This window comes from Chaetodon auriga, chromosome 8 (assembly GCF_051107435.1).
Source record: "Chaetodon auriga isolate fChaAug3 chromosome 8, fChaAug3.hap1, whole genome shotgun sequence".
NCBI lineage: Eukaryota > Metazoa > Chordata > Actinopteri > Chaetodontiformes > Chaetodontidae > Chaetodon > Chaetodon auriga.
This window is the reverse complement of record NC_135081.1, coordinates 16,143,578-16,159,579: the sequence shown is the minus strand read 5'-3', so window position 1 is coordinate 16,159,579 and position 16,002 is coordinate 16,143,578. Positions and strand designations below refer to the sequence as shown.

At 42.4% G+C, this 16,002-nt stretch overlaps 1 protein-coding gene across 1 annotated transcript in view; it reads left to right on the top strand.

The window, feature by feature from the left end:
* galnt1 (UDP-N-acetyl-alpha-D-galactosamine:polypeptide N-acetylgalactosaminyltransferase 1) overlaps positions 1-16,002 on the top strand; it is a 40,716-nt gene that overhangs the window by 2,588 nt on the left and 22,126 nt on the right. Inside the window, exon 2 of the mRNA XM_076737108.1 lies at positions 12,908-13,020. The gene's annotated coding sequence lies outside the window, so the exon portion shown is untranslated. The remainder of the gene's footprint in view (positions 1-12,907; positions 13,021-16,002) is intronic.

The following is a 16,002-nucleotide window of genomic DNA, read 5'->3' as shown; positions in this document are numbered from 1 at the left end:
GCATTCGGCGTTCCCGGCACTGTGTGTGCCAGCAAGGCTTGGTTTGGGATTGGGTTTCCACAGCCACCTGGAGCTCAGAGCACAGGAATGCCATTGTTCCTTCTTCCAGACTATGGCCGGATCAGACACACATGCACACACAAATACACATAAACAGACACATGCATGTACGCACACTTAGTACACAGCATGCAAGAGGAGCTCGCACCGGCCTGCGTGTCCCCTGAAACTTAGGTCACTTTGGTTTGTGTCGTTGTCATTGCTTACATAAATAGAGAGTGAAACGTCAAACCTCTGCCTGCACAGCCACTGAGACCTGACATTAGCAGCAGAGCAATATGGCTGGTTAGTATTTTTAGCTGCAACTCACAGTAAATCTGTGAGTTGAACTTACTGTTGTTCCACTCTTCTGCTGTTAAACTGAGCCAAGTTGATACTGCTCTAGACTTAAGACAGGCATGTGATGAGAGCATGAGTAGTGGTTTAAAACGCAATAAGTGCTGAATCGGTTGCACAATTAATGAATAAGTTGATTGACATAAAATTAACAGCAAAGTTGAGAAACTGTTAATTGTTTTAGTTATTTATCAGGCAAAAATGGGAATTTCTGGTAGCAGTTTCTCCAATGTATGTAATTTTAATCAATTATCTGTCTTCTCTCATCTGTTGCAAATGACTTTTGTGCTGTTGGCCAGAGCGATTTGGAGGCACCAGTATTATCAGTCATTTTCTAGATAGAAATAATCATCAACTAATTGAAACAGACAGTTGACAGATTGATCAATCATATTTCTTGCAGACCAAAATACAACCAAAAGCTGTGACCTCAAAATTAACATTTAAATTCATTGATATGCATGCATGTTGTCATCGAGAGACTAGGGCATGTGTAGCGACACCTCTTGCGTTATCTATTCTAGCTGGCGAAATGTCAGTTTGACTTTGTTTACTTCAAAGTTGTCTTTTTAATCAAATGCTCCTCTCACAAGAAAACATTGCACAAACACCAGCTGTCACTAAGACATTTGATTACTTCTTCTCTAAGGTGGGCTTTGTTTTTAATAATGTCTGATCACAGCACACATCAGACAGACTTATCTCCACACTTTGCATCAATTGGTTTTGGCAATGTGGCAGTGCAGCAAAAAGCAGATTTACTTCACACAGATCTAGCTATTTTATGTGTAGCATGACCACGTATTTCAGGGGAATTTTTAGCCCTTTTATTCATGAAGACATTGTTAAATGTGAAACAAAATGTGGGCGGCCTAGATTTAGTGTAGACCTTACAGAAACTCACTCCGGATGCTGATAGCTAGTTTAGCTAGATCAGATAGCAGAGACTTAAATGGTTGATCTTCAGACAAAGTGAGAGAAAGAGAAAATGGAGAGGGATGAGAGGGAGAGAGAGAGATAGCCATCAGCAGCATTTAGTAGGTTTTTTTTTTCTCAGTCCTCCAGGGTTTGTAGGCAGGCAGTTCAGATGTGTGCGTGTGTGTCTCTGCGCACACGTGCATGTGCATATGTGTGCGTGTTTGTCTATGCGTTTGTGTCCTCTGGCTTTCTAGCGGGTCACATTAGGGATAGAGTTGCATAGAAATGGGTCAGCCAGTGCCACCAGGGAGTCTTGCCAGCTCCCTGCTCTCTCCTGAGGCTGGAACCAACTGAAGGCCAACACAAACACGTAAACCTTGTTTGTGTCATGTGTGTACTTCCGTATATGTGCATGCATTGTTCGTGGACATTAATTGTTGGTGTCTGTTCATGTGCAGACACATGACACAGACTGTGAAAACTGTGATCTTTGCTGTTTGTCATTCATTGAGATAAGCCTGTCCCATCTTGCTCACCGTACTTTGACTCTCCATTAACTTCTTTGCTATAAACTGAAATACTGCAAAGCTGTGAAGGCAAATAGAGTGGCAAGCCTAAGCTGTGGTGCAGTATGTTTAGACTGCATATGGAGCCTCTACAGATGATTCAGAGCCTGTCACACTCAGTGTGTCTCAGCTGGATGGACACACTGTTTCTGCTGGCTTAATGATAAGGAAATAGGATTTAGCCCAGTATTCAGCAGAGGTTTATTTCATCTTCTCGCTGCAGTCTCTTGTTTTCTGTGTTGGTTCTTCTGATGAGGAATGAATGGTCTATTTCTGTTGTCAGTGTGGTTGCCTGTGTCCCTGCATTGTTGATTTGAGATGACATCATGAGGTAATAAGTAGACAGTAATATAAGCATTGTAAAAGACTGAATTATAGCTCAATAAGGCAGAGATCACATTTAACTTCCATCCAATACAAATAAAAGCTGCTGCTCCAAATGAAGTGATTCTCAGACTGTCGGATAATGTCGGAAAGCACTTTTCTAACAATAAAGAGGCCTTGTGGCCACAGTCTGTACCCACTTCCAGCCACCACTGTCCAGGTGTGCCTCGGTGGTTTCAAGTGGTCAGGAGCAAATACTGTTCTGTATTTATTATTTACACAGCCTCTACTCCACAGTGTTGACTGTGCGACCACTCACAATAAATAGCTTTGTAGAAGAACTTTCTGGGAAGAACTCAGATCTGTGATGGATGATTGTGGATTGGAATACATAAATATTTTTAAGAAGCAAGGCTCAACTTGAAAGTGATTCACATTCCAGCAAATGAAAGATGAGTTCCTCACAAGATACTGAAACATGCTTCTTGTTGTCATTGTGTATACCTGCAGCATTTCTTATGCAATTCTTTTTATAAAAACATTCAAAGCAACTGTAATAAGTATTGTTCACATGTCATTGAATCGTTGGATGCGTACGGTGAAATGTGTCGCCCTTAGTGATGAACCCATAGTGACTTATCAGACGACTCACTCTCTGGCTCTACAGAGCTTTATCACTTCGTTGATGTAATTTTTCGGCTTTATGGGATGCCACTTTGCTTTTTTTGGTTCACATCATCATTGTAAAATGGCTATAAAAATGGCTATAAAAACAGACAGACATAAAATTTGCCAAAGGAGTGTGAATACTGGACTGAATAAATGCTAATGTGATATCTGTTGGATGTGTAAATCAGAAACTGTTTCATAACAAGTTTGCTTTATCAATAAAAAAAAAAAGGTCATATGTTAGTATTAGGTTCTCAACTCTCTCCAAGTAGCCAAAAAAATCAGTTACTGCAGGTTTAAGAACTACTAAACCCAATTTATGTTCGACCAGTAATCGTTGATCCTAATGCCGTAGATCAGTGAGAACTACAAAAAGAGAAGAAAAAAGAGGAGAGGCAGCTGGAATACTGTGGCTGGGGGCCCTGTGAGATGAGTCAGTTTTTAGGACATGAATATTATGAAGGTAAGTATGTCAGTGTTGAACCCTACTTTCAGTTGTGTCATCAGGATAATATTCAAGTCTATTTTTCCACAGTCCTTTTTGTAGCTGGAAATGACAATGCAACTGTTTTAGCTTAAACAAAATCCAGTTGGATCTGCAACTTGCGATGAATTTTGAGTGCAGTTGGCTTTTACTCAGCACTTCTAATCATCCTGTGACATTGTTGACTTCATAAGCATAGCGTGTGTTTGGTACAAAGCTTTAAGAGGCACCTTGAATACCTGAACGGAGTAAAATAATATGAACTGCAACAGCTCAGCCTGGTAGCATTGAGTAACCCTAAACACTGTGTTCAGCTCAGCTTCAACAATTCCCCTTCTTCGCAAGAGTATGCTGTTCATGCGTCTGTATGTTGCTCATAGCATCTGTTTCAGTCTGAGATATGACCTGACAGGAAAAGACATAGTTTCCATGGCGACAGCCCTGCTCCTTGCCCACCCCCCTCCCCACACCCACCATAGGAGGAAGTGGAATATGTCCAATTTTTGCTGACTCGTGTTGAAACAATTGTGTGACACACACTGAAACACAGATGTCTCTCTTCACACTGGTCAAAAATGATTGTTTGTGTCCCTTTTGAATGTGTTTGACACTCTGAGCTTATTGTATATTCACCTCTCTGTCAAGCTTATAGGCCTGTTAGTGTTGTAAGACTTGAATGTCACAGGAGTTACACTTTATTGATCTCTGTGGGGATATTTGTCCTCTGCATTTGCCCAAACTGTGTTGTTTAGGAGCAGCAGGCAGCCACGGTGCAGTGCACAGGGGATTGATTCCAGTTGTGAAGCCAGTTCCTTGGTCAAGGACAAAGACAGGAGTAGTGCTTGCCACTGTAGCATGCCTGTCTCCACCAGTCAGCCCTTGTGGTAGAGTAGTAGTAGGGTTCAAACCCTGGGCGTCTTGCTGTGAGGAGACACTACTAAACACTGATCAGCTGTGCCACCATATTCAAAGAGCAGCTAAATCAAGTAAGCCCAGAGTGGATTTATAGGGATTTACGACTCATTTCTCACTGTTCTCATCCAAAAAAGAGAACTCTGCTTCTACCTGGATGACAGTTTGTAATTTTCTCTGTGCCTAGTGCTTTTTCATGAAGACCTTCACTACTGAAAGCAATGCATAGTTACATGAAGAGGGACCTCGCTGTGGGTAAAGTCAGCCTGATTAGTTTTAGTAAGGTTTTTAAGACAAATCTGTAATCATCTGATGGATGAAGCAGATTTTTGTCACATACCTAGTCTGGGTGGTGAAGAGGTGATGGGACTTTAAAAGTCCTACAGCAGAACCCTAACAGATGAGAGGTGGATGACCAATGAGTGCACACAAAAGTACATTTTCGTGTTATTGTAAACTAATGTATTGTCTGCACAAATCAAGAAGACAAACATGGATTAGATTGGCTGCCCAATACGCTTGATATGTTAGTTTGGTACAGTTTATGATGGACCTCAGTGAAAAGTTGATGTTTTCACAACATACTCATGTCAATATCATGATGAGAGGTGGAATATATGATAATATGTACCATGTGGCATCATATATTTTGCCATACCATGCATCATATATCTGGGTGTATTAGGTCATTTTGGACAGTGTTGCATATCACTGAGCTATTTTATGGCAATATTGTATTTTTATATGAGAGCAGGTAGCTCATTAAACCCCAGTGAAACTCAAAACTCTGCCAGTTACTCTTTGTGTTCACTATAAACTTGATTGTTACTTAATTAAAACTACTTTTCGGGCCGTGGGGACAGAAAGAACACAGGCTTCACCTGTGTCCCTCAGTCCACTTTAATGTCCGCTACAACAGTAGGACAACTCTACACTGAAGGTCTCACTCTGTCGATCTCAGTGGTGGAAGAAGTACTCAGATCTTTCACTGAAGTAAAAATAACAATAACACAGTGTAGAATATTCTGTAACCAGTAAAAATCCTACATTGAAAATCTTAAGTTTTAACATCACAATATGCTTGAAGTGGAAGAGGAAAACAGCATCATCAACTATTACATGTGGGATTTTGACTCCTGTTGCTGGAGGACTGGCTGGAGGGAGCAAATTCTGATTAAAACATTATATGTCTAGTAGTTACAATTAATACAAATGTACTAATTCTCTCAATATGCCTGGGAAAAATAAGGTAATTTACTCAATTAATCTTCACAAAAAGAAATCTGATTTTACACTACCAAGCGTGGTCATTAGAATTTAGATGTTCAGTTCAACAGTTATCCAGTTTTTAATAAAGTCAAAGATTGTTCATTTCAGACTGAAAGTGTTTTTCCCCCACAGGGGTTATGGGTATCAGCCAATTTAATTGGCTTTTTCTTCCTCAAATTATATCTGCCTTTAAAAATCCACTGTCAGTTGACCTCTAGTGACCAGGCTGTCAAAGGTTTGACTTCACTCTTAAGATCGTTTAAGTCATTAAATGTTACAGATATGATCGTGGCGTAATGTATATCACAAATAGAAATGTTTGTGTCTGTAACTCTTAGATCTGTTGGGAAGAGAAGTAGAGGAGGGGCAGAAAGGACAGACCCCTGCTGTGGCAGCTCTGTGCTCTGTCTTGGTTGTGTGACAGAGCGAGTTATGTGCCCCAGGCTCACCCAGACCAAGGTACAGCACTCCCCCCTGGGCCTGCATACACACAGCCATCCATCTCTAACTCTTATCTGCTACCAGACCGCTACCCTGAGTTTCTGTGTGCATGTGTGGGTCTGTGTGTGTGTATGTCTGAGGACTCTTTGAGTGGAGTTGTTGTGGCCCGGTCACACTGATAGCCATATCAACAGTTACTCCTGGCTGATGGACTGCAGAACAACAGGGCCATTGTTTTTCTGAGTGTGTGTACGCTTGGCTGTGTATGCTAAGCCATCAGAAATTGCATTTCTAGAGCCACAAATGTCAGACGTGCTGTACTCATGTATCTTAGGGATATGTGTGTTTGTGTGTTTGTGTGTGTGTCGTATGTACTGCAGTGTAATCTGCCAGAGGCTGGGATGTGGGTCAGTGTGGCTGCAGCTCTGCGGGGAGAGACAGCAGCAGGATACTGCCTCTGCTCTTACTGTAGGGGGACTGGCCTGGGCTAAAGATATGTTTAAAAAAATGCAAAGCAAAGCAGGAACAGACATGCACTTGAGATTTGATTTTTTAATTTGTGCATTAGCTGTGCATTTTCACATACCCTGAAAAACAGTGTATGGCTGTTATATAATTTCGCTGTGCTTAGATAGACAGTGTGTGTGGAACTCGCCTTATTAGAATAGGGTCCACAGAGGCATAGTGTTAGAAATAGAGATGTACATCAATGTGACTTCTTAATAAGGCTAGGTTGGAAAGAGGACGCCAAATTAGTCATGCCAGCGGCTCACATAGTGGATTTTACCTGCAGTCATTAAGCCAAAGTTATTGCTGAATATTGGGAACTCAAAATGAAAGCTTATTGGAGGTTATGTAGTGTGACTAGGAGTGTGTGTGTGTGTGTGTGTGTGTGTGTGTGTGTGTGTGTGTGGGGTGGTGGTGGTGGGGTGGGGGGGGGTATGGGGTATTGACAACATGACGGTGCTGCTTAAATGAAATATTGATAGTGCTAGCTTGGGTAGGAAGTGTGCGTGTATGCGTGTGTGTGCGTGTGTGTGCGTGTGTGTGCGTGTGTGTGCGTGTGTGTGTGTGTGTGTGTGTGTGTGTGTGTGTGTGTGTGTGTGTGTGTGTGTAGTTGTATGTGTATATTTAGAACTTTGTCCAGTGATTGATTGTGTATTTTGCAGCAGCCAATGGGGTATTGAGTGTCCATTTTTTTGAAATATGGTCTCATAGATCAAACCACTTGAGCTGTGAACTAGTAGTGTTAAATAGCAGGATTAATGAGGACTGAGTGTGCAAACAGCCGGATAGGTTATATGATGCTGCCCAGTGCCAAAGACAGCAACTAATAGATGACGTCTTTATTTGTTGGTCAGACGCTTTCAGTGGCACTGCTTGAACAGTGAGATGAAAAATGTAATTCCTTCCTGTGAGAGAACAACAGCTTTGCTTTTTGTTGAAGGCTGACGCTGTAGATATTGTACACACTCGGAGTGCCCTGAAACAGTTGCCAGTTTTATTATATTGGGTCTCCAGATGCCTTCTGCACATGTATCATGTCATCCTAACTGTGGGCCTGCTGGAGCTGTTACATTAAAAGCACTTACTCTGCTTTTTGTTAAGTGCTAAATGGAAAACAAAGTTTGGGATCATTAATGTTATCACAGCGTATACAGCTAAAACCCAGCTTCTGTTGAGCAGAAAATGTGTTAAGCCCACACTTTGCCACTACACCACAAGAAGAGGAGATCACAAGCTGTGTAGAATTGCTAGGAAGTCTGTCCTGGATTGGGAATGTTGCCCGGAGCGTTTGAGCACACAGCTGGGGGCATGCACGCACTAACTGTAAGCCTTATCCTGTTAGCACGGCTGCTGGCCAGAGGAGGGACAGCAGGGAGAAATGAAACCGAGAACAAATCACAAGCCTCCAGATGTCACCATGACACACAGAGATTGATGTGAAAGTTTTGGGCTAAATCTGTTCCATGTAATCACCCAGGACACAGGAAGGTAGGTAGTGTGTGTGTGTGTGTGTGTGTGTGTGTGTGTGTGTGTGTGTGTGTGTGTGTATTGTCGTCACTGTCATGCCTGCTAATGGCGGTCTAGCAGCCTGCTGTGCTGTTTCTTGTGTTCTCTGCTCTCTGTAAACAGGAAGCAGATCTCTCTTTCCTTGGGACTCTCCTTTCATCTGTCCTTTTCTGTCTGTCCCTTGGTCCCTGTTTCTTCCTCTTCATACCCCGCTTCCCTCTGTGAGTACATACATTATATCTAGAAAGTGACAAGCCCCCAGCTCCCAGAGCACATGCTTATTATGGAAAGCAAAGCCAGCTGTTGTGTGAGCCGTTTCATCCATGATAAGTGTGACATAGTGGCGTGTCCAAGGAGGTTGAAGCAGCTGCTTCTTACCTATTTTCTCCTTGCTCTATTCTTGGCATTCCTGTTTTTTCCTCCCTGGGCTTCCCCTGGAAAGCTGTCAGAAATGGTGAGCTACAGCTACATTTGCCTGTGATACTTTTGTTGTCATCTTTTCTTGCCTTTCCTCTAGTCCCTATTTAGCATGGATACGGTGGTTTTGCGTGCATGAAGTGCTGCAGGCCCCTCAAGGCCTTCCTTTCCCACACCACTAGAGACGTGAGGTGTTTGACAGGGTAGGAGGTCGAAGGGAGAGCTGGAAGGAGGTGGAGGGGGGGTGCACAGTTGGTCCAGGATTGGCACAGCACTACTTGTTGTTGATGAGACCAAACATGTCATCTTTGGACTCCCTCTGTTACAACATACGCTACAAACAGAGTCACATAACACATGGAGGATCCCTGGCTGGGAATCAAACACACACACACACACAGACACACACAGACACTTCATGCTCATAGTAAGCTATCACCCAGCTTTTAGAAAGGAGACCTTTCTTCCTGTTGCTCTTCTCTGCTTTCTCTTTCTCTTGCACTCTTTAGATAGAGAAAGCAGAGCAGTTAGGTTTAATGCTTCACCATGGCTGTTTGGTCACAGTGTGTTTGCGCTCAGTTTGGGGAATTGTGAAGGACTGATTTGACTGTCTGTTAGTTTTAGCTCAGCCCACAATACCCTCTAAATTGTCCAGAGCAAGGGTCATTTCAAAGCTCCACAACCTTGTTTGGCACCAGTTTTGCTTTGAAACCTCAGAGGCCTCAAGCTTTAGCATGCCAACTTTAGCTTGCAAGGTGTTATGTGGGTGCAGACATGCATACTGTAAACCACATGGTGTGTGTTAAGTGATGTCTGCTTGCTGAAAGGGAACTTGTGCTTGTTAGCAGAGATTTCATAATTAGTCCGCCCATGAGCTGCTACCCACCTCTGCATTTTTCAGTCTGCCTCTGTCACTGTTTTTTTGGACTCGTGAAAGGAATTACGTCGATCCAGACTGAATGGAAAGAGGCCTGCGTGGGAGAGGAGACAGAGTTTTTGGATTAATGACAGGGAGTGTTCTGTTGGGACATTGATAGAGGCAAGAGTAGGGTGGGATGATGAGGACTCAGCCTTTTGGCTGCCATTCTGCATTCTATGCGTTGGTTCTCAGCTGGTCACAGCTGTAATGAAGAGAAGTAAGGAGGTGCACAAAGGAGAGGGAGGGCTAAGACTGTAAGAAGCAGAGAATTAGGGATACATTGTTCCAGCTTTTTTTTTCTGCCAAATCCAATTTTGAGAACTAAACTCAGGGCATCTGCCAATACAGAATATGGCAGCAGTCACCTCTTTTCCCAAATATAAAATCAATACAACGCTGCCTTACTGCACAGAAGTGTAAGTGTCTTAACTCTCAGTGTACACTGTCTTCTTTTTTGTGCATTTTGAGTTATATTTTGCTACACGGTTTATGAGATTTTGTAACCATAATGCATCAACATCCGTTCCATTTTTACCATATTCTGATTTGAGTGCTTAACGCATTAAAATAAGCTCACTGCAGCAAATGAATGGAGCAGAACAGAAAAGTATTTCATGTGGCTTGCTCGCCGATACATGGTCTTCTTAATAAGGTCAGCATTAGAACTGATGTCAATCAAACAAATTGTATTGGTCCGTTCCCACTAGAGGAAAATATGATTAATTTTCTAACAAACACAACTTTACCAGGCGACTGTGCCCCACAGACAAGTTCAAAAGCAGCACTCCCAATGTGAAGCAGTGTGATAATCCACAAAGACAAAGAGAACAGAGTAAAGTTATGTCCACTGTTCCAGTCTCTGTTACTCACTATGTCATCCTATAATGTCTGACAAAGTCTGTTTTATTCCACCAGTACACCAACCGAGTCACTAGCTTAGCTTTAGGATGTAACAGGAGCGGTCCACAGTGAGCAGAGAGCAGGTAGCTTGTTAATCCCCAGTGAAACTCAAAACTTGTCACTGAATTAAAACTGCTCTTTGGGCCGTGGGGACAGCAAGAACACAGGCTTCACCTGTGTCCCTCGGTCCACTTTAATGTCCGCTACAACAGTAGGACAACTATACACTAACAGTCTCACTCTCAATGGAGGAAGAAGTACTCAGATCTTTCACTGAAGTAAAAATAGAAATGCCACAGTGTCAAATACTCTGTAACCAGTAAAAATCCTACATTGAAAATCTTAAGTGAAAGTACTAAAGTTTTAGCATCAAAATATACTTAAAGTGCCAAAAGTAGGGAAAGAGGAAAACAGCATCATCAACTATTACATGTGGGATTTTGACTCCTGTTGCTGGAGGACTGGCTGGAGGGAGCAAATTCTGATTATAGAGATTATTTGTGTGTGTGTGTGTGTGTGTGTGTGTGTGTGTGTGTGTGTGTGTGTGTGTGTATTTCTGACCCAACAGTTTAGATTTTTTTCAGCAGACTAAGCAGCTGTCAGCTTTCCTGCTCCAAACTATAGATATATGTTATGTCCGCCTTTAAACCTTGGTCAGCCTCTAATTCCTGCAATAGACAACTGTAATAGTACAGTAATCATGTCATAGGAAAGATTCTGGTGTTTTTAGAATAGAAACTTGAGAGTTACTGGACCTTGCATCAGGACCAATCCCCTTAACCTGTAACAAATTGGACTAACAGCATATTTCTGTCTCTGCTCTGTGGATGCTTCTGTCAGGGCAGTGTTGGCCTACATAATGTCATGTTCCACTGGCACAGCTCACTGTTTGGACAGGTCCATCTCTGCTCACTTGCTCTGCATTACACATCTGACTAAGTGTCCGTCTGTTAGCCGAACCACTGAGGCATCACATGTTGATGTGCTAGGTAGTCTAGGTGTGTGCCTCTGTGTGTTGAAAGCCAGCATTTGTTTGTGTTTGAAAGGACTGTCTTACAACAGCGGTAGCTATCACACACGACATTTTGTGGAGCAATTAATACCCAGGTGGAGGAAAAGCTGAGGTAGTTGTGCATGCTGTAAGATCTCCAAACTTTGCTTTACTGCTGGAGGAGAGCCCAGTAAAATGCACAGACATGAAGTATCTCTCTCATTAAAATTTTCACACAATTGACAACTGAGTACAGTATCGCAAAATCATGTTTTGCAAGGTTTGCTCCTTAATTCTGTCTCAGTGCATTTCAGTTTCTCGTCTCTTTTGCTCTTTGCAGTTCTTCTCTTGGTCCTTTTGTTCTCCTCAACATATAGCACATCGTGCAGGGGCTACGGCATGAGCCAAGCAGAAAGCAGAATGAGGAGAGGAAGAGGTTTGCTCCAAAGACAGAGACAGACATGGGTTGCTATTTGCACTGCAGTGTTGTGCGTGGTTCTGTGGGTTTATTTTGTGATTGTCAGGGGAATCTGATGAGTATTTATAGAAGCTCTTGCTTGTCCTGCTTCCAATCTGCAGATGGATTACATTCCACTCAAACTTTGTGGAGGTGTGTGTAAGATAATGGGAGAGAAAAGAGGGATAGAAAGAGAGACTGTTTGTGAAATGACGGAGATGGGGTGTGTGTGTGTGTGGGGGGGGGGGGGGGGGGGGGGCATTAGGGAAGAGATGAGGAATGATGACTCACCCAGGAAAAGACACCTTTGGTGGCCAGGACCCTTCACATACTGAAGCATACCTGCACTGCAGTACAGCCTCCTCACACTCACTAACACATGAGTGTGTGGGCTGGCAGGAAGAGATTTATGGTATGGCTCCGCCTGTACAAACTCTTAATATACACACACATACACAGGCTAGCGATCTAAAGTCCCAGTGGACCAGAATGATGACTTGGCTTTAAAGTAGGCCAAGGTCCAGATTGAAGGACACACACACACACACGCACACACATACACATGCCCACACTCGCATATTCACTCGCATCTTTATTCTCTGCGGATTTTTCAAAAATAGCAGATTAATCCAGTGAAATGAGCAGCTCTGAGAATCCGTCAGTAGTCCATCCATATATCCCTCTCCCCCTTCATCTCTCTGCCTTCTCCCTCCCTCCCTCTCTTTTTTATCCTGCTCCAAGCCTGGGAGAGAGTTTTTGGTTATGTTTGACCTTTGGGTGGGTGTGGACTGAGGGAGAATGGAGGATGATGGATTTATAACAAAATATAAAGATATACAATGCTAGGCTGGCAATTAGTAAATGACTGACAACTGGAGACATGCCTGGTGACATATGACTTCAACTGGCATAATGCGAGAGAATTATTGTGCGTGCACAGCCAGGAAGTATGTCTAAGACCGCCGAGTTTCATCTTCTACCATGTCTTCCTGTGCTTACTTTGCGGTTTTGCGTCCCCGAGGTGCGATCGGAAGGCTGTCTGTCACTTTTCAAACCATCAGCAGTCCCCAATTCACGTACTGTAACTTATATGTTAAGGGGATGAATGAATTATATGCAGTTTCAATATTGCACAGAGAGAGAAACGAGTATTTAAAACATGCATGCTGATATTTTCGCATGTGCAGTAAAACAATGTTTAGTGACTGTGTCTGTGTCTCTCTTGTTCAAGGAGGATGTTTGAGTGACGAGCCAAGGAGGAAGTGGGATCTCTGACGCTCCGCCCCCTCTTCTGGTGGAGCACCCTGCACATCTGACCAGAGACCCCTTTAGTCACCTGGACAGGTATGAGAGTGATGAAGCTATTTTTTTATTTATCTAAAATTCACACAGACAGGATAATAAACTGAAAAGTTTATCGTTCGAGTCACATGTAACCTGACAGTCCTCACTGTTACTATCCCGACAGCACTTGGGGCTGCAGCTCCCTCAACCACCCCACCTTACTTCATATGTTTTGAAGCTTTTGGTATTGTTGATTTTGCTAAAATCTATTGTTTATGTATGTTTGAAAGTATCCCTGATTTCTGTATGGGGTGGTTCATGTGTTATTATCCTGTGATTTCTTTCCTTCATTTCCTTTCCAGTCCTCACTGCTGTTCAACAGCTCCTTAAAAATCATTTTTTTCTGTCAAATCCACAGTAAATACTCGATAGCGGCGTAAGTGTTTTTTATTCTATTTTGGTAATTGTAATTGCATTTTACCTGTTGTAGCTATTTAAACTGTATGGGACTTATACTTAGACCAGAACATACACAGCAAGAATATTGCATTAGGATTTAGATGTTCCCGAAGGTTAAATGCATAGGCGATAAACTCAGATGCTTGCTGACCCAGTGTCTTGAATCTGGGCCTCCCAGTTTAAGGATAACCACTGTTCTCACTTTGCTGCCCTGCTAGTTTAGAATTAAACTATTTTGTATCAACTCTTGACAAGATCTCGAGCTTGTACCAACTTGTCCAACTTGTCCACGTGCTCTGCAGGCATATAGCTCGTCTAGTAGTTGTAGTGGTTGGACTGTGTTTTTCTTACTTCTTACAGTCGTTAGTGACCTAGTCTGACTCGCTGGATGTAGACTGTGGATGTAAGTCTGCCATTGGCTGCCTATTTCAGGCGGCATTCCCCTCCCATGCCATTATCTGCGTGTAACCATTTTTCAAAATCCCCCGTCGCTACAGGAAACAACCTACATGTTGAAAATAGCAAGTTACCTCTAACCCCAAGTTGGCTGCTAATGGAACGAACTTAAACAAGCTGACAGCCGTTACCTTTTATTTTGCAGGGATTTGGCCCTTTTAATACCACAACTCACCTCCTCACGTGCAAATGTGTTTTTTTCCCCTACAGCAAATGATAATGGTGCAGCCAGACCCTTCTCCTCCATCTGTGGAGATAAGTCTGGCTATGCAAGACTATCAGTGACATTGCCTGGGTGTTTAATGTGTGAATACATAGGGTTAAATGCTCTCTATAGTGTACACAACAAATACTGTACTATTTTCTTTGCATACAGCCCTGGCATGACGGACATATTTAAGAGAAAGAGAGGTTTTGTGTCGGTCATTGGTCAGAGTAAAAGACATAAAGGATTAGAGGTTAAATTGAAAAAGATCCTTCCTGATTCCTTGGTGTTGTTTCCTTTTGTATGTTTGTATTGAATCAGATTTGCATTAAGTCTGATGTTGGTTTGTGGATGGAATATTGATAAACAAACTTGTTCTATTATGATTTATGATAGTATAATGATGCAAATTAACAATGAATGTAACGATCGGCTGGTGAACAGAGATGTTTTTCATACAAGAAGCTGTCAAAACCACATGATCCTTTTAGCAGTGATCGTGTTTAATTGTTATGTGTTCCCTTTCATTCAAGGGTTCAAGTGTCCTGCCCAACTTTGACCACAACTAGACATGATATATTTACTGTAAAGCATCATAAAGTTCAATCAAGCTTCATGTCTCTACTAATTAATAGTGTTTTGAAGTGAATTTTAACCAATCACTGCCTGGAAGGTAGAAAGAAAAACTCAAATATGTTGTGTGCTTTGGAAAATATTGGGCTATTTTGTAAATATTACTTGATTGGTAGGGGGTAAACATGCAGAAACCTCATGCTCAGTCTTTTAAGAAAAGAAAGCAGAAGTTTTTTTTCAGTGGGTAATAAGTCTCTTCTCTAAAATACCGTTGTTCTTATTTGCTCCTGGCACTTTAAGAGGATTTAGATACCAACAGAACAGTATGGTTGCATTGGAACAAATTCATGTCTAGAAAGTAAAAGCACAGTGTAAAGTCTTTCACATTTTTCACATTTTTATGTTCAGAAAAAACATCGAGGGAGACTGTTAAATTGGTTTGTCGGCAGGGAAACCCTGCTGTGATGCCAGAGCCTCATAAATCCTGCCTGGCTGGCATGAGTACTAGTATGAGTGCAAGTGAGAGCAGCTGACATACAGCAGAGGCCAGACACACAAACCTGCCAGGTCAGTTTGCATTGAAGTACTGTTTGTATTGTGACTTCATTAGGTTGTGCGTGCCTGTTTGCGTGCGTGCCTTCTCTCCTTACTCGTCATCTTTGTTAGGCAAAAGCACATCTATCGCATGAGTTGTTATGATGTCGTGGTTTGTGCGTTCTTGTATCTGTTGTAACCAATTTATTTGTATACATGAGCTGTGTGTCTGTGGTTTGCTGGTACTGGATAGCCAAGCAGTTGTGCTCTCTTCGACCATCAAGGGAACACCCCCTGTGACAATAATGTGTATTGATTTTGGCCGAAAATGCCCGAGTGATTGGAGATTGAAGTGTTTAATTCCACTTTGCGCCTGTGCCAAGCTTTGCATTGGTAATCAATTTCAGTTGGGAGTTGTATGCAGCCATGGGCAGTTCTCTCTGTTTTACTCCTTGCCATTTTTACATTGAGTTTTTAAACTTTCTCTCTCTCTCTCATTAAAAATATTAGTTTTGTGTGACCCGTGAAATAGTACTCTGGCAAAACAATCAACTCAAGGTACACGTCTAGCTTATTGTTCACAGTTCAGTCCATTGCACCTGCACCACACCACGACTAAACTGCTGTAACTGCCCACATCATTCTCAGATTTTTCCAGTTTTGATGCTTTTGTTTATCATCTGTGATGTGAAATGATCAGATTTCCCACAGCCAAAGAAACAAGAAGTCATTTACAAAATCCTTGCCCACTAAGGAGAGTCTTCCTTTGGTGGCTGCTGACACGTTGTCAGTTGGAGAGTCACTCATGCTAGATG